Below are 20,391 nucleotides of genomic sequence, written 5' to 3'. Positions count from 1 at the left end.
CCTTTCATAGATCAGGCTTCTGGTAAATGCAAGTTTCTCCATAATAAGGAGAGAAGCCCATAAATTGAACTAACTGAGGCCACCAAGTTTACTTTAGGGACCAATTTATCTACATAATTGTAATCTTCTGCCCCAGGTTGAATTCGATCGTTCTCACAGGCCTCAGCAATCTCTTATCCACTGCCACCCAGAAAACAGCAGGTAGGCAGCCAAATAATGAGGCTCTCATTCTCTTGAAAGTTTCTGAGGGCATCCTAAACCTTGAGAGTTGCGTCTCTGTGATTTGTCACTCAAACCTTGAATGGATCTTCCTTTCCAGCTTCATAGTATCTGTCCTCCATAGACCTGGAACAAAGCCTTGGGTTTCCTAAGGCTACATTTATCTCATCTCCCTCCCCTATCTTTGCATCAATCTCTCACTCCTTCCTTGAATACGATAAAAATCAGAAGTTGGAACCCATTTGGAAAAATGCAATACCAGAAACTACTACTTTTTGCATGTACAGTAAATGGAAAAAAAAGCCAAATAGCTGCCAAAAGCCTTAGAGGAATACAGGTCTGAATCCTGCAAACACTGGAGCAAGGACATAAGTAAAGATGTTGGCAATATTGGGGGTTATTAGGGGGGGGAAAAAGTGGAATACCATCTAAAATACATTGTTACAAGTTTTCTTCAGTAAACAGTTTAAAATTGCATTACTTTGGACAAATCATTTTTGTCTTTTCCAGTGCACTGCCTCAAACAGCATCTGTCTTTAAGAGAAGTTATTCCTGATTGAAGAGCTAGCTAACTGAAATAGCTTGTTTTATACTGGTACTCAGCTAATGCCATCTGGAAACACATGATACCGAGTACAAAGGAATATTGAAGAGACATCTGGTTCTCTTCACTGGACATAATGTAGCCAAGCTTGACATATTCTCTGAATAGATAAGCCAAACATTCAGTAGGGGTTTACTCTGTGCAGTAGGGGTATACTCTCTGGATAGATAAGCTAAACATTCAGTAGGACAGAAGACCTTGAAACTTTGTAGATAAGAAAGTGATGCTGAAGACAGCTAGTTTGTGAAGGTAAAAGTGTGCAAACCGAGCCAAAGAACGAACTGTGCATGCGCAAGAACTGAGTTCAACTAGCGGTCATGGTGAGGAAGACTATTGACGACCACCAGAGGACCCTGAAAGACCACCAATGGACATAAGAGCGCATGTGTAAAGGCTTTTACATATGTTAATGAACTAACATTAATATGTTAATCATGCCTCGGAAAACTAATGAATATGTATATTTTGACTGTACTTAACTCCTATAGTTAAGCAGCTCGGCGCGCACATTAGGTGGAGTGATCCCCTGTGCGTCCGGCGCCGCAATAAAGAATGCCTGCTTTCTAAAACTCCAAATTGAGTCTTAGAGAGTTTTTCATCTGCCGACTTACGGTAACAGTTTTGGCGACCCAGATGGGACACAGCTCTTGAGCCTCGACGGATCCTGGGATCGCGGAACCTCAGCCGGCACCGAGGGATTCTCGGAGAGGACTTCTCCCGATCCCCGGACCGAAGAGCCCCTGAGCGAAGACTACTGCTTTGTGAGTAATAAGGCATTCTTTCGGAAATTTGGTTACCTGCCCGTCAGACGCAGCGAAAGCTCCGCAGGGTTGGGTTTAGGACCCGGGTAGGGGCTAGTCCCCATTTGGTAGGGGTTAAATGTCCCCGTTTGGTAGGGGTTAAATGTCCCCGTTTGGTTTGGAAGGGGTTAAAGTCCCCGTTTGATTTAAAAGGGATTAGAATTCCTGCTAGCAACCGCGGTAACAAATATTGTAAGAACTTGTCTATTATTGCAAGTATTGTCTGTTTGTTATAGTTCATCTGTTTGTTATAGTGATTGGTTATTTGTGTTGTTGTATGAAAGACTTGTCTGTGTGTGTGATTCCCTGTGTATAAAATGGGTGCCGGACCATCCACGGGTGAGGGAATTTTAAAGAAATCACCTTTGGGTTGTATTTTAATACATTGGAAACAAATTGCAGGATCCCCTGGTGGGGTCACAAGAAGGGATGATCTAATTAAGTATTGTAATCAATGGTGGCCACTATATAAACTAGAAGATGGAGAAAAGTGGCCAAGGAATGGTACTTTGAATTATAATACCCTGTTACAACTAATGCTGTTTCTGAGGAGAGAAGGAAAATGGGATGAGATATTGTATGCTGATATGTTCTTTACATTGAGGCAGCATCCTGAGTGGCAAAAGAAGTGTGGAATTAATTTGGCCCCAACTGATCCTTTGGTATTGGCATTGGAAAAGGATGAACGAGAGAGAGAAAAAGGGAAAGTGTTAAAAAGGTGTTGTTCGGCATGTAGTATTGGACAGAGATGTTTGAAGTTGACTCAGAAAGAGCAGGAAGAGGATTTAGAGATGTTAGTGGCTCCGGGATTGAGGCAGAGATCCCAAAATCATGGATTTGAGCCCTTCAGGGTGGAGGGCGAATCGGACGATGAGTCTGAGAGAGGCGCTACAAGGGCCACGCCGGTGGCAAGGAGAACTCGTAACCGACAGGGAACCGTGTTGCAAGCTCCGTTAAGGCAAGCAGTAGGGAATGAGGGTCCGGTTGTAGTAAAAGTGCCTTTTTCGATCACAGATTTAAACAACTGGAAAATAGCTGCCGGCAATTATAGAGATGATTCCGATCGAGTGGCCAGTGCCTTTGAAATGATGATAAAAACTCAGGATCCAGATTGGAAAGATATTGAAGTTATCATGCAAGTATTGTTTGATAGTACAGAAAGGGAAATGATTCGTAAAACAGCTAGAACTCAGGTAGAAGCTCAAATAGCTGCGGGAACACTGCAGGGACAAATGGAGCATCATTTCCCTTCAGCTGATCCTGCATGGGATCCAAATGATAATGGAGAAAAATTATTACTGACTCAATATCAAAAATGGGTCCTATTTGGGATAAGGAATGCTATACCTAAAGCAATAAACTGGTCAAAATTATATGAAATTAAACAAGACAAGAAGGAGTCACCCACAGACTTCTTAAATAAGTTAAAAGAAGCAGCCCGAAAATATACAACACTAGATCCTGAATCAGAAGAGGGAAAGAGTCAATTGGCAACTTTATTTATTGGACAATCTGCAGACGACATTCGCAGGAAATTACAGAAACTACAAGGGGCAGATGCTAGAGATTTGGGAAAGCTTTTAGATCGGGCTTGGTTAATATATAGAAACAGAGACCAGCAAAAAGAAAAAGGGAATGCTAGGCTAATCGCAGCATTGGAAGGAGTTCGTGGTTCACAAGGAGGCCAAAGAAGAGACGGATTTGGGGGGGGTCGACATCGGGAAGGTCGCAGTAGGGGATACTCTAGACCCCCATTAGGAAAAACTCAATGTGCTTATTGTAGGAAGGAGGGACATTGGAAACAAGAATGTCCGTTGTTACAAAAAAATGGAAAGTCTGAAACCTCTATATTAAACATAGAAATGGAAGACTGAAGGAAACCGGAGGAATCTTCCCCAGCAGAGCCTCTGGTTAAAATTAAGCTGGGGGAAGATGAAACTGAAATAGAATGTTTAATCGATACAGGAGCTACTTATTCGGTTTTGAATACAAAGAAACATGAGTTAGGATATGATACTGTAAGAATTATTGGTGCGACAGGAAAGCCGGAGATGCGGCCCTTCTTTAAACCTCTAAAATTTAAAATTGGAAAACAATGGGTAACGCATCAGTTTTTGTATCTACCAGGTGCACCAAAACCTTTAATAGGCCGAGATCTACTAGAAAAACTAGAAGCTGAAATAAAGTTTAAGAATGGAGAAGTAGAAGTGTCAATACCTGAATCTAAATTTGTCCAAGCTTCAATATTATTATTGCAGGAAATTGAGCAAATGAAAAGGAAAATCCCGACTGAAGTTGAAGATGCAGTGATCCCTATTGTCTGGGCAGGAGAAATACCTGGAAAATCAAAGAGGGCTGAACCCGTAAGAATAGACCTTATACCAGGATCAACACCGGTAAGATTGAAACAGTATCCCTTAAAATTAGAAGCTAAACTTGGTTTGGTACCTATTATACAAAAGTTTTTGAAATATGGGTTATTAAGAGAATGTGAATCTAAGTATAATACTCCGATTTTACCTGTTAAGAAGGCCGATGGAAAATCTTACAGATTAGTCCAGGATTTGAGAGCAGTAAACCAAATTGTCCAAGATATATATCCAGTAGTGGCAAATCCATATACACTATTAACCGCACTCACCGAGGAACAGGGGTGGTTTACAGTTTTAGATTTAAAAGATGCCTTTTTCTGTGTCCCACTTGATTCCGGAAGCCAGGAATTGTTTGCCTTTGAATGGGAGAATCCTGAGACTGGAAGGAAAACCCAGTACACTTGGACTGTATTACCGCAAGGATTCAAAAATAGTCCGACAATCTTTGGAAATCAACTAGCAAAAGAATTAGAATTATGGAGACAAGAAAACAGAAATGGAGTAATGCTACAGTATGTCGACGATATACTAATAGCTGGGAACTCCCGAGAGGAATGCTTGGAATTGACAGTCAGTTTATTAAATTTCCTCGGACTTAGTGGTTACCGAGTGTCAAAAGGAAAGGCCCAAATTGCACAGGAAACTGTAATATATTTGGGCTTTGAAATTCTGAGGGGACAGAGACAATTAAGTAATGAAAGGAAAGAAGCTATTTGTCAGCTTCCAGAACCTCGAAATGTTCATGAGTTGAGAACCTTTTTAGGAATGGTGGGATGGTGTCGTTTATGGATTGCTAACTATGGACTGATGGTAAAACCCTTGTATGAATTATTGAAGTCATCAAAAGGTTCCCTGCAATGGTCAAATGAAGATCGAAATGCATACATTCAACTCAAAAGAGCTCTGATGAAGGCCCCAGCTTTGGGACTGCCTAATTTAGAAAAGCCATTTGAATTATTTACTCATGAAAGACAAGCAATAGCCCTTGGAGTTTTAACCCAGCGGTTGGGGGAATATAAAAGGGCTGTGGCCTACTTTTCTAAACAACTTGATCCGGTGAGCCAAGGATGGCCGAGTTGCCTAAGAGCAGTAGCTGTAACAGTGTTATTAATACAGGAGGCTCGAAAACTTACTATGGGACAAAAGATAACTGTTTATGTTCCACACATGGTGACCACAGTATTGGACCAGAAGGGTGGACATTGGTTGTCTCCTAGTAGAATGCTAAAATATTAAGTAGTACTAATAGAACTAGATGATGTGACCTTAAAGACTACTACTGTGATTAATCCTGCCATGTTTCTCTCAACTCGACAAGAAGGCGGCAAACCGGAACATGACTGTCTGCAGACCATTGAGGAAGTCTATTCAAGCAGACCCGATTTAAAGGATGTTCCCTTGCAGAATCCAGATTGGGAGCTATACACGGACGGCAGCAGCTTTATGAAAGAAGGAAAGCGGGTATCAGGATATGCAATCACCACCGTCGAAATGGTGGTGGAAGCACAAGCGCTGCCCACCAAGACGTCAGCTCAGAAGGCCGAACTGATAGCTCTCACCCGAGCTCTACAGTTAAGTGCAAATAAGTGTGTGAATATTTGGACAGATTCTAAATATGCTTTTGGAGTAGTACATGCACATGGAGCAATTTGGAAGGAAAGAGGATTGTTATCCTCACAAGGTACGGAGATAAAGCATAAAGAAGAGATCTTGAGCCTACTGGAGAGCATAAAGGCTCCGGCTGCTGTAGCTGTTATGCATTGTAAAGCTCATCAGTCGGGACAAACCGCTCAGGACCGAGGAAATAAGCTGGCTGATTTGGCCGCAAAGCGGGCTGCAGAAAAAGGCATAGAAGAAAATGTATTAGCAATAGTGCCAGGAAAAAGAATCTCCCTTCAAGAAAACCCTATTTACGATAAACAAGATAAAAGATTAATCGAAACTTTACAAGCAGAAAGGCGAGAAGACGGATGGACAGTTACACCTACAGGTTTAGTAGTAATACCGCATTCCCTTATGAATAGTTTAGTAAAGGAAGAACATAACACTGTGCACTGGGGGACTGAAAATTTGTTAAAACATTTACAGAAGTCGGTTATTAGCAGAAATATGGTGGAAATTATTAAATCAGTCACACAAAGATGTGAGTTATGTTGTAAAAACAACCCAAAAACACAGAATAAAATTCAATTTGGAAAAACTATGGAGGGACAGGCACCTGGGGAGTATTGGCAAATAGATTTTACTGAATTGCCAAGAAAAGGAGGGCTAAAGTATTTGTTAGTCCTTGTGGATACATATACAGGATGGCCTGAGGCCTTTCCATGTCGCACCAATAAAGCAAAAGAAGTAGTAAAAATATTATTAAAAGAAATAATCCCAAGATTTGGAGTACCTTTAGGGATGTCATCGGATAGGGGTCCACATTTTGTAGCCAAAGTAGTTACTGAAATAAGCAGACTGTTAGATATTAGTTGGGATTTACATACCCCTTATAGGCCTCAATCTAGTGGTAAAGTAGAAAGAATGAATTGTACCCTCAAGACTCAGTTAAGTAAGATATGTCAGGAAACCTCAATAAACTGGACACAGGCTTTGCCTTTAGCTTTGCTAAGAATTAGAGTCCAGCCACGAGGTAGGCAACACTTCAGCCCATACGAATTGATGTATGGACGACCGTACCAAATGCCTGGACTGCCAGGAGAGATGCGAATACAAGGGGAGAATGATGCAAGAAATTACTTGATTGCTCTTGGGAAAGTTTTACAAAAACTAAATAAATATGTAGTCTTGAATAAACCTCTAGGTCTTGATTCCCCAGCGCATCCATTCCAGCCCGGAGATTGGGTATACATTAAATCATGGACTTCTGAACCACTACAAGAAAAATGGAAAGGACCATTTCAAATCTTGTTAACTACACATACAGCAGTTAAACTAGAAGGAAAAGGACCGTGGATTCACTACTCTCGAATTAAGAAAGCTCCTGTAGAATGGAAAGTGGAATCAAGATCACCTCTTCGACTAGTAGTTAAGAGAATATCTGGGAGTAATAGAACTTAATTCAATCTATGGTAGCAGCAGTTATAAGAGAAGGGGAAGAGGGCACCTTACCCACCGAAATTCGAAAGGTAATTTGGGATAATGCAACTAAATTTGAGAAAGAATTCCAATCCTGGTGGTACTTAGTTAATTTCACTTTTGATCCCATCAACAATAAGGCCACAGCTTTTGTCTTAACAATTCACAATGCTTCAGTATACACCATATACCCAATCATTGCATTAGGATTAAATCACAATGGAACTATACTCTATCCATCAGAACATAGAGTATGAGCCCAACAGAATGGAAACAAATGGCAAACTGTTGATGTTAACGCATGTGTTGTACGGGAACAGCAAGGATTTATTTGTGAGAGTAACACCAATAAAGCCCAAGACATTTGTCTTGACACTGAACAAAGTGTTTGTCACTTTGAAATACATCCTGATGAGACACCTAACACTATACTCATATATATTGGAAAAGGATGTGTTTGTATGAGAACCCCTTGTGACTGTATATTTGTGGATAGCGTTACTGTAGATACAAGCAATCACTCAAATATTTGTGTCTGTAACTTTACTAACATTATAGGATGCGACTTTAATTATTCAGCTCCTGTTACATCTTATCAATTACTGCAATCTAATTATACATTGAGTGAAGATTTATTACCTACCCCCATCGGAATGGATCTCACATTGGTGAAGAAACTACTGCAACATAATGACCTGTGTCAATTACTAGAACGGGCCCAAGACAATGGACGCAAAACTCTAATCACCGTTCACCATGATACAGAAGAGATACACCATGTCTTGGAAAGAGTAAAGAAGGATGGAGAACACCACTGGTGGGAAACTCTTCTTGGATGGTCACCGACTGCAACGGGAGTGTTTAACCTTATGCTTCATCCAATTATAGTCTTACTAACTCTAACTGTAGTATGCCTGTTACTTGTAGTTATATTGTATACAAAGGTTTGGTACATGATGAAACGAATAACCCAACTTGACATATACTAACCCTGTCTACTATAGCTTTGTCAACTCTCTTAATGAGATGAGGATTGTAGCTTGCTAGCTACGAATCCTCAAAAGAAAAGGAGGGATTGATACCGAGTACAAAGGAATATTGAAGAGACATCTGGTTCTCTTCACTGGACATAATGTAGCCAAGCTTGACATATTCTCTGAATAGATAAGCCAAACATTCAGTAGGGGTTTACTCTGTGCAGTAGGGGTATACTCTCTGGATAGATAAGCTAAACATTCAGTAGGACAGAAGACCTTGAAACTTTGTAGATAAGAAAGTGATGCTGAAGACAGCTAGTTTGTGAAGGTAAAAGTGTGCAAACCGAGCCAAAGAACGAACTGTGCATGCGCAAGAACTGAGTTCAACTAGCAGTCATGGTGAGGAAGACTATCGACGACCACCAGAGGACCCTGAAAGACCACCAATGGACATAAGAGCGCATGTGTAAAGACTTTTACATATGTTAATGAACTAACATTAATATGTTAATCATGCCTCGGAAAACTAATGAATATGTATATTTTGACTGTACTTAACTCCTATAGTTAAGCAGCTCGGCGCGCACATTAGGTGGAGTGATCCCCTGTGCGTCCGGCGCCGCAATAAAGAATGCCTGCTTTCTAAAACTCCAAATTGAGTCTTAGAGAGTTTTTCATCTGCCGACTTACGGTAACACACAGGTGTGTTTAGAAATATGGGTTTTTCTTCCAACAGATATTCTTTGCTGCAGTGACCTATTGTGTCCACCAAAGCTGGTATCACCACTGAGAAGTACAGCCTTACATGGGGTAAGAGTAGATTTGTTAGTGATACCAGAACCCACACTGGTTTCATTTTTTTTCTATGATCTCTGGTCTTTGGTCATTTTGACTGTTAACCAGTATATTGTCTGACTCTACAAAGAAATAACGAAAATCCCTGCTTTCCCTCTGTAGTGATCCTGACCAGAAGTCCACTGTACATCGAGGAGTTAGTGATCCACGTAACAGTTAACCTGAGTAGGCCCAGGCCTGTGCTGTGCTGCATGTACAGCTTGGCCTTCAGGCCTGTATTGTGCTGCACAAATTCCTTGGCCGCAGGATAAACTCAGCCAGCTCATTGTAATAGAGGAGCCTGCAGGCACCTCCCACTTGGTACCAGCGATTATGTCACCTGCGAGGCCTTGCCTTTATCTAAAAATACAGCGAGAAGTTCTCATGAGAACATTGTTTCTGTTAGACAATAGAAATGATAAATAGAGTTGTTTCCTTGTAAGAAAATCCTATAATAGCTCAAATGACCAAAATGGAGTAACCCTTCCACGGATGGGATCTGCATGGCGTGCTGTGCCCTTGTCGGAGGCCCATTTAATGCTGCACAACTCGGGGTTCCCATCATCTGAAGGGACATAGTATTATCTATAGTATTCTCTCTTTCTTTATAGTGTTAGCTCTAATAAATAGCATTTTAAATGATACTTTACAGAGTGTAAGTGCCTTTCTTACTTTCTTATCATAGACCAGCACCTCCTGGCGCAAAACACCTTCCCGTCTGTGACTTTGGTCCAGCTCCCAAAATGGCATTGTGTCTGCTATAGATCATTCATAAGTATAGCCTGATGCTCTTTACTAAGATGGAAGAAGCACAGCTGTGGATGCATCAATTCCAAAAGTGATTTTCTCTGCCTCCTGCTGGAGACATATACCCAGCACTATCTCAGATACCTTGTGGCTGCTTTCCTAGCCAGAAATTCTCTCATACTTTCCAAAGAAGTAATTTTCTTCAGAGCTCTGCCTGCCCTTTGGGTAGGTACCAGAGAACAGAAATGCTACAACTGTATTTGTAGAGTGGTAGCATGACTACAAAGTGAAACTGCAATCAAATTCCACCCAAGACAGTGTATTTTGTGCACAGATATTGCATGGTTGTCTCCTTAACTGTTGTATTTGCAAATGAGTTTTTCTGTGTTTATTCAGGTTCCTTCTGGAGCTCTTTTTATTTTCACTGTATTCATAAGGAACACTTCAAATTGATACCAGCAGAGTTTAAACCTAACCTTATGTAAATATGCTCTAGTTGTAGTGCAGAGCATTCATGAGATCAAGGATGGAATTTTAACTTATCTTAGAATAACAATCACAAGGACTTGAGCAATTAAGGATGTATAGAATGCTTACAAAGCCTTTGGAAAAATAACATCTGTAGTGGCATCCTGAAATTAACTGTGCCTCGAAATTGATAAAGGGTAAAAGAAACATGTTTGAGCAAATAATTAGATAATTTGTATTATATAAATTACACTTGTTTGTTATATATATTCTGTCATGTGTTTAATAAGGAACAGATGTTTGCGTAAATCATTAACCATGACCTTCTGAAGACAAAAAACACAGGAACTATAAAACAGTCTTAGATTAGATAATGGGACAATCCGACAAGCGGAAAAGGACATCCAAGCAGTCAACAACATATTCAAGATAAGGACACAACATATTCAAAGATCAGCAAAAACTGGTTCCAACTAGGTGAAAGGGGATGAGGAAGACTATCAGCCTTCATCGGAACGACCCCAGCCCAGAATTACTTGGAAGATCTGCGCAGATGCAACTAATTAGCATAAGGAGCGGGGGTAGGCGTGGTCAGATAATAAATATGTATAGGCGTTATTAGAATATTCATTACTCAATTGTATAAATGTAATGAGACTTTTGTTGTAGGCATGCACGATAGGTGGAGAGATCCCCCGTGCATCCAGCGCTGCAAATAAAGAATATACTGCTTGAACAAATTCGTGAAACAAAATGAGTAGGGGGCACCTACCCAAACGACCACCGACGACCACTCTGGACCCCCGTGCATGCTTAGTATAGTTTCGCAACGTTAGCAATATGTAAATGTAGTAGATAAGAAGGGTCAACGTGATGTATACTAATGAATTATGCAAACTTGAGTGTGTAAATATGCTAAGTTTTCTGTTTAACCTTACACTCGATTTGGGGAACTTCCCCCGAGTGTCCGATTCTGCGCACTATCGAATAAAGCAATGTCTCCTTCCTAAACGTAGTCTTTTCTCTGTGTTTCGGGAGTTAGAGTAAAACGATAACAAAATCAGAGCAAATTAGGAACTATCTGAATGCAGTGTTAAAATAATAAAGTGCTCCCCAGTACATTTCAGTAGGTTAGTGGGGTTTTTGCCAGCACCTGTGACTGACCAGCTGTCAGGGGGGAAGAAAGCCATGAAGCTGAAGGATGCTTATTCCAAGTTCTTTGACAGTCTTAACATACAGGATAACACAGTTCAGCTCTGTGAGTCAACACAGGCAGGGTGCAGGAACAACCACAAAACCATGGATGAAATGCAAAGAATAAATTTATTTTCGTTACCTCATGAACCGGGGGATCCCCGAAGCAGCACCCGGGCAGAGGCACGCAAGCGGGGACGCAGGCACCGCTGAGCTCAGTCCATGCTAGAGGATCGCCGACCCCGCTGTTTTCACCTGTTTATCAGGGATTCGCGCAGGCGTAGTTTACCACTGTGCTTTGATCTTCTCCGTAGCAGGGCAGGAATTTCAAGCATGTCCGATAGGGCGCCGCTAAATCTATCATAGGCCTATGTTATCTGTGGGAATGGGAGTCTCACTAACGGACATTCCTGAGTTTGATTTTAATGAGCAAACACTGCACCACCTGGCATGACAAGGCACTTAAGCAGAAAATAACGGAGAAAGGAATGTGCAGCTGGAAGGAGAAAAACAAGATAAAGACCATGAAGGCATTTCGCATGATCAGAAAGAACGGGCCAATCTGCTAGAGCATAGATGCGCGTGAACACAAGGCTGTAACCTATCTGCAAGCTGCAGGTAGCGCGTGTCCATAGTAGATAACTATATAAACCTTGTTATAAGTGTAAATAAAGGAGAATGACCATACTCATATTGAGATCTGTCATTACTCCGGAATCGCAACTCCCGCTCCGTCGTCGACACTGAACAAAGGGAAACTCCGACATCTGGTAGCAGAGGATGGTTCGGCGCGCCTCTTCGAGACTGCGGTAAGAGCAGCGAGAGAAGGGGAGCGGGAGAAAAGCGGCTGGGAGTTGTACTATCCCGATGATCGGAGGGGGATAAGATAACGGAGCAGTCTGGCCAACTGCCTCCCAGTGAGCGACCGCTATCATGGAAACAGAGGCGGCAGCTGTGTTGCTCGTAAGCATCCTCTCCAAGAGAGGGATCGAGACAATGGTAAAACAATTATGTACGTTGATTAAATTAGGACAACGTTGGGGACATTTTAAGGACAGTCAAACTATTTTTTCTGACCTTGAGTGGCGAGAGCTTGGCAATACTATGTGGGAGCAGACTATCACGGGGGATGAAAAGTCAAAGAAGGAGATTAAAACAGTGCGGGAACTATGGAGGTCTGTGTTAGAGACTTTAAAAGCCATGAAAGCTGAAAGAAAGGTGGCTTGTGCAGCCACTCAAATGCTAGCCCCAGAACCCTTGCCTGATAGACCGAAGAATACAACATCTGGACTGTTTCGGTTCTTTGGGCCGTCTGCAGTCCGAGGTATGTCGGGTACCCCCAAACGAACTGCCTTGGAAGCCAAGTATAGTGTTCTGGGGGGTGACGGCGCTTCTGAACTGCTTGAAACGTACCCTCCGCTTACGGACTGCAAAGATGCAGAAACTAGCGGTAACGGGGCCCCTCTTTCACCTGAGGCGGTGGCGGAAGAGCGACGACCCGGAGAGGAGGAGCGGCTGGTTCCGTTAACCCCTCCGTGGCCAACAGCCCCGCCTCTAGGAGTCTCTTCAGGTGCGTCTACTCCGCCACAGGGTGACAGCAAAGAACAGAGTATGGCTGAGACTAATGAGCTCCTGAAGAAGGTAGTGCAACAGTTACGGGACTTAACAATTACAGCCCAGAGGGGAGGGATGGAGCACCTGTCCGGGGCATCAGGGGAATCCCTACCCCCTTGCCTCTCTGGACCACCAGCGACGGTTCAGCCCAGACGCTGGAGCAAAGTGGCTAGAGACGCTATGCTGGACGGGCAGTGGCAAGCGGCATCCAGCTTGGGGGCAAGTGCTTTTCCTGTGCTGCAAGAGAATAACGGCAATAAGTGGGCGCCTCACGATTGGAAAATCCTACAGCAAGCAAAAAACACTGTGTCCCAGTATGGGATAAAATCAGAGGCTTCACGTCAAATTGTAATCTGGATTTTTTCGGCTGACCTGATGTGCCCTGCTGACTGCCAAAACCTTATGAGGCTTTTATTGTCACCTACGCAGTATTTGTTGTGGGGGTCGGAATGGTCACGGCGGGCGGCAAGTGCTGCGGCACAGCATCAAACGCAGGGGGATCCCCTCTATGGGATTACCGCGGAAATGATAACGGGGACGGGAAGGTTTAACGATATTAATGCTCAGTTGGTCTTTCCTATTGCTTTGTTGCAGTTGTCTGCCAAACTGGCGCTAGATGCCTTTTTAGCCTTACCCGGTTCGTCCACTCCATCTTTTAGTTCTGTACAGCAAGGTGCCACTGAAGCGTATAGTCATTTTGTCGATCGCTTGTGGGGGGCGATACGTGGGGGGGGAAAAAAAAAAAAAAAAAAAAGAAAAGAGAGAAAAAAAAAGAGGAAAAAAAAAAACCCCAACAAACAAAAAAACAAAACCAAAGAGTGCCTACGGTGTGTACCGTGAGTATTGTATCAGTGTTACCATTGTGATAAGAAGTGGTGGGCCCGGTGCACGCGTGCACAAAGGTGGTGTGAAACTTGCTATCTGAAAGAAATAGTGCTGTATAGAATATTAATAACCACTGGACACGAAATACAGTCCACGAAACTGCCAAATTGATTATTGTTTATAAAAAAAAAAAAAAAAAAAAGAAAGGCAATTCGCCTAGAAGAGAAAATGTTGAGCCAGGCAGATGTGATCGTAATTGGCCTAATCTTAATAATCCCAGGGTCGGCAACTATATATCGCATTAACCCTAGGGAAAATATGTGGGTAACCTGGGCAAATAAAACAGGGCAGCCCGCATTTTGCCTTTCCCTCGCCTCAGCAACTGAGCCGTTTAGGACTTGTTTGTTAGGTATGCCTGGATATAAGGAAGGTGACTTTGCCAGGTTCAGTACTGGCAGCTGTACTAATGTGACTGCAACTAGCAACTGTAGTGCTGAATTGATAAAAGGATTAAATCACTCGCTACCCTGGAATCCCCAGGAGTTGGAACTGTTAGGGTCGATGCGAGTTGGAAATACATCTAAAAATTGGACTCAGACATGTTTTATATTTGGGGGACCCCTACAGACGGGTATCCAGTTCTACCAGGCAAGAAATTGGACAGGGTGGACTAATGTCACCTCCCACGCATCTTACTACAAGTATCAGGATGCGGGCGATTTTTGTGGTACCAACGACAGTGGTAATAGCTATGGTTTAGGAGCGGCTGGAGCGGAAACAAAGGGAGGAATAGGGATCTGGAACAATGGTACCCCAAAGGCGTTGCCCCCACAGGTATTTTTAATATGTGGGGACAGGGCCTGGCAGGGTATCCCAGCAAATGCTGTAGGAGGGCCATGCTACTTAGGAAAATTGACCCTGCTGGCCCCGGGAGAAAATTGGTGGAAAACCATAACAAGAAAAGGGCAACAACAAAGATGAAAAAGAGCCGCCACGGGTCTTTCCCCAGACTGTCGTGATGACGTAATTCTGCCTAGCGACACTGAAAAGGTCTTCCTTTCACTATTTGTACCAGGCGCTGCAGCTGCGAGGGCCCTAAATGAGGTAGGGAAATTAGCTTGTTGGGCTAAAAAGCAGGCTGATGTGACAACAGAGCTTATTGAAAAATTACTTGCAGATCAGGATACCTTCCATCATGCGATTTTACAGAATAGAGCTGCTATTGACTTTCTGTTATTAGCACAAGGACATGGGTGTGAGGATTTTGAAGGGATGTGTTGTATGAATCTGTCTGACCATGGGGAGTCAATCCACAAACAGCTACAATGGTTAAAGGACCACACCAAGAATATTCAACAAGATCACGGGTTATTCGATACCTGGCTTAAGAATATATTTGGGGAACTGCCATCTTGGATAATAAGTTTAATAAAAGAAAGCTTACGCATTTTAATTGTTATATTAGTAATAAGTATATGCTCTTGTATAATTTTTAGCTGTGTGAAGAAAGCAATTATGAAAATTGTTAATCAAGTCTGGGTTGCTCAAAAACAAGAAGGGGGAATTGTGGAGGAGTGGCTGGTACAGCAGGGGCACGATCTAGTATCCCTGAGCAACCCATGTTTTTAACAGTAGCAGGGATATGCTGACAAAGACGGCTGGTGACCTTGACCATCCTTCCCTGAGCAGAAGAAGGAGCCTCGCCACGTGATGAACAACAAAAGCGGAACAACACCCAGGATAAGGAGGAGGCACAGATCGGCGGGACCAGCCGGCAGCTACCAATGAGAAGGGTGTTGTGAACGCGTGGACAGCTGTGATTAACCAATTACAGGTTGTTATGAAGAGCGTGTCCGAAGGTGTTGTGAGTGCGTGGACAGCTGTGATTAACCAATTATAGGTTGTTATGAAGAGCGTGCCCAGCCACCCCATCCGTTCCGGTGAACGATGGGGGAGTGACTGGGGAGAAAGACCCCCTGGCTGCTGCGTTTGCAGACTTGCGGGTATCAGACAGCTCCTCCTCGTGGCTGGTTAAAAGGACTAGCCAAGCTAGGAGGGATATGTGTAATAGTATTTATATGCATTTTGGTTTGTGTACCCTGTTTGTTGCAATGTATACGAAAAATGATTGAAAGATCGGTTTCAGCAGTGTTTCTAGTAAAACAAAAAGGGGGAGATGTGGGAATGGGAATCTCACTAACGGACATTCCTGAGTTTGATTTTAATGAGCAAACACTGCACCACCTGGCATGACAAGGCGCTTAAGCAGAAAACAACGGAGAAAGGAATGTGCAGCTGGAAGGAGAAAAACAAGATAAAGACCATGAAGGCATTTCGCATGATCAGAAAGAACGGGCCAATCTGCTAGAGCATAGATGCGCGTGAACACAAGGCTATAACCTATCTGCAAGCTGCAGGTAGCGCGTGTCCATAGTAGATAACTATATAAGCCTTGTTATAAGTGTAAATAAAGGAGAATGACCATACTCATATTGAGATCTGTCATTACTCCGGAATCGCAACTCCCGCTCCGTCGTCGACACTGAACAAAGGGAAACTCCGACATTATCTAAACATAGATGTTCTACTTGTCAAGCACACAAGGATAAACAACAATTGGTATGATATATGTATTTTTCTACACCCCAGCTGCAAGTCACTTGAGCGTGTTTATAATCCTCCTTGTCAATCTTCCGTTATTTTCCCACAAATTCCCAGAGAGCAGAGTTTGGGGGTTTGGGGGTTTGTTTTTTTCTGTCTTTGCTCACTGAACAGGAAATGAAGCTATCTTCATATTTGCTGCAGTGTATAACATCAAATGAAAACAGAGCCTCATGCTTTAAAAGAGGAAATTGGACTCTTTGCCCCAAAAAATGGTTGCATGGGTCCCTGAAAATCTTCTTGCTACCTTAGGTTAATAGTAGTTTGGGCTGTTTACTTTTATTCTCAGAAGACCTGTGGCTCTATGACAGTGTTCTCTGTTCTGCAGCACTGTTGCTCAATTTAATGTTTTAGGGATGAAACAAATTCTTCAGGAAACACTGTCTTCTTACAAGTTGTCTCTTACACCTTCAGTTGTAGGAAAAAGTCTTGAGAGGCAACTATTTACTTGCAGTTCATATACTGCTCATGTTCTTATTTTGAATATTACCATGCCTTTGCGGTTTTTAGGCACATATTTGCAATCTGTCTGGAGATCCTTACATTTGTTCAGTTTGGGGTTTTTGGCCTAATGCAGCTGCTACTGTCCAAGCCACAGCTCCTAGCTGATGCAAGGAAGGAGGCAGGAGCCAATGATTCACATGGACACAACAGATGAATTTTCCTGATACTGTTGTAAATAGTTGTAAGATAAACTGCTGGATTAATCAAGCGTGCGTCAAACATACAAGGCCAAAGCTAACAAGCACGTCACATACAAGGCCACAGTTAACAAGCACATCGTGAGAGATAGATAAGTACTAGCAGAAACCAGACAAGGACAACCAAAACTGTGGCAAACGGCAGTGATGAGCCAATTTGTGACCATATAAGGAGAAGGGCCCAAAGGTTCAAGAAAACTCCTCCTGCAAAGACCACAAGAGACCACCTAAGACACCTGAAGATACTCCTAAAGACTCATAACGCATGCGTGAAAGACTATGCAAATATTATAATTAGTTCTTAGAAATATAATGAATATGTATGATTATTCCAAGAAATTATTATGAATATGTATATCAAAGAGCCATATAAGGGACGGTTGATGCAGCATACGGTGTGCATGCTAGGTGGAGAGATCCCCCATGCACCCGGCACCGAATAAAGTAATGCCTGCTCTTTAATACACCCAGCGTTAAGGAGTTTCATTCCCGATTTTTGGTGACAATACCAGAGCCAGGAACTGCTGCCTCCGAGTCCAAGATACTGCCAGTCATGGGTGGGATGGATGTTGAGGCAGTGCTTCTATGCAGTCTCTTTTTGGACACTTGCCTTAAGGGCTGACTGAATCACCTTCACTCTCACAACTGATTCGAGACAAGTTGAGCTGTTAAATTAAGTGCTGAGAATGGTCAGAACTGGCCTAAGGGACATTGCATGAGCTTGTATGTTAGCAAAAAGAAACAAAGTGGTACAAATTATGTTTTTATTTTGGTTTGTTTATACACATTTTTGCAGTATTGCCATCGGAACCGCTAAGCCATGCATATATTCAAAGCTCTGATTAACGAGGAGCAATGAATCTCACATTGTATGGTTGACTGAGCCAAACTGGGTTAGATGAGCTAACCTGGGATCTGCTCCATCTTAAGATGTTTTCAGCTTGACAATACAGCAGCTGATCCACAGCCAGCGTGGCTGTTGATGCATGGCCACCTAGGAAGGGAGCAGAGGACTGTAACTGCGCTGGCTGTCCCAAGCAATGCCATTTCTACTAGGGACCCAGACCCTCAGCTTTGCAACGGCCCTGGGGAATCAGAGAAGTGGATTTTCCCTCTGTTATAGGCAGAACACTGAAACACAATTGTACTGTGTGTTATTCTACAAATAAGCGTGCCTGGTTTCCCTCCTTAAATCACTTGATACCATTTGACCTGAACTTCCATACAGGTGTATAGGTGTTTAGAGGAAGAGTTTATATCAGAGTATATAAAATTCATGCTATATAGCATTTATTTTTATTTAGCATATGCATTATATAATAAGCGTATACCCATATGCAATAGCAAGAACCGCTGGTGCACAAAAGGAGCTGCTGCCCTAACTCCACTAGGTAATATTAGCATTTTAGTTTAGATAAGAGAGTGCTTTGAAGGAAATCTCCTGATCACTCCTGCTTAGCACACGGAGGTTCACATCACTGACCAGTCTCAGGGCACGCAAACTGCATTCCTTTATGGTTAAACTAAACCAGAAGACACACCCTAGAAATGCACTGACTGTATTCCCAAAGCTAATGGACATTTACCAGAAAACCAGATCAGAGCTAGTCCAAAATAAAACTCATGAAACACATCTGGTGTGAATGATGGCTCTACAGTACTGCTCCCTATTGTACTCCAGCAGTTGCTGATTTGAAGGTGGCCTTTGCCATCTAGCCCAAACAAAATTAGATGACAGACTGTATAGAGGTTGTATTAACACAATCACTCCAACTTTAGCTTTTACTTGTGCAGCTGCATCTGTCTGGTACATGTACTGGATGTGAAGTAAAAAAGAGTGGATTAGGTGCAATATGATAAGCAAAGGCTGATGGCACTCCTGCCCTTCCTTGGGTAACCAGACACCACACAAACTGGGTGAGAGCAGATTCAAGCATCAAGGCTGAAACATAGGTCAAAACAGAGCAGTGGCATACTCTAATCAACTTATTAGGTACATAAAGGTCAGGCTCACTGGTTTTGGATCGTTACCTGTTGAATGTGTGATTTTCCATACTTCTTTTCATCACAGTGTTAGAGTTCACACTGTATTCACACAGGATCATTTCAGATCATATTAGATATGACTATATTTAAATATTTATTATATGACCATATTTATTATATTACCATATCTTTGCTATTTTGCTGAAGGTTCTCAGTTGGTTTCCCTTGTCACTTGGATATGTGACAGGAGTCTCAGACCTCTGCTCTGGGTTGCTTTGCTTGTTCTTTTGCCTCTGACATCACTTAAAGACTACATTCAATAACAGCTTAAAGTTAGCAAGCGAACAATAAGGATAAGCAAGGATAAACAGCAGAACCTGCCATTGTATTGGTAGGGAATAGGAAAACATTCCACCACCTTTTTCCTTCAGGCAATCACTTCTCACATATCCCAGAGCTGCTGACAGACTTCTGCTTAGGCACAACCTGCCCAGCAGCCAATTAGCTCCTTCCTCCTGGGAACCAAAGTGTCGTTCTTTTAGCAAAGGTTTTGTTAGGATACAGCCATACCTTTACTAGTAGCAAAAGGGAGTCAGTTGGGTGTGTATCCCTTCCCCAAAGCACGGCAAACAGAACGGACTCATCCACTGGCAATGACTTGCAAGCGTTAAATGTTTTCCTTAGCTAGCATTTCATTTTTGTTAAGACATGCCAATCATGTTAGAAAGCACTCTGTGTAATCTATGATTTAAAAAAGTGGAACCTTGAGTTTTAAATGAAGAGCTTGTTATTACAGTCCTATCGTTAGCCACGTGTAGCAGTATTAGAAAGATACTGTTGTGTATTCTGGCTTTGTTAATAAATCTAAACACTGCCTTTGATGCTGTGTGGTGATAAAAAGTATACAAAAGCTTGAAATGCTAATATACTAATGTGCACATTGTTGAAAGGACTCACATCTTTTACAGACACAGGTTGTCTTATGTACTGCAGTTGTCTTCGCTACAGTATGAATAGAATGCAGTATGGTAAAAAAGTGCTATTTTTAATCAGTAGTTTATTTTAAAGGTTAAATTTCAGCAGTTTATTCTTGTGGAGACAGATACTCTCATCAAAATGTTACAGACATTATAGTACAAAACCACACTTCCACAACAAACAGAACAGACACTGAACCTTTCTTTCATCACCAAAACAAACAAACGCTTTACAAAAGCAACATTTTAGAACTGTCAAGTGACCTGGAATGAAGTTGCAAACAGAGTGGTTAAGCTTGTAAGTTCATTTATTTTCTTATTTTATATTTAA

Source organism: Aptenodytes patagonicus, chromosome W, assembly GCF_965638725.1.
Source record: "Aptenodytes patagonicus chromosome W, bAptPat1.pri.cur, whole genome shotgun sequence".
In the NCBI taxonomy this organism is placed as follows: domain Eukaryota; kingdom Metazoa; phylum Chordata; class Aves; order Sphenisciformes; family Spheniscidae; genus Aptenodytes; species Aptenodytes patagonicus.
This window is presented reverse-complemented; position numbering follows the sequence as displayed.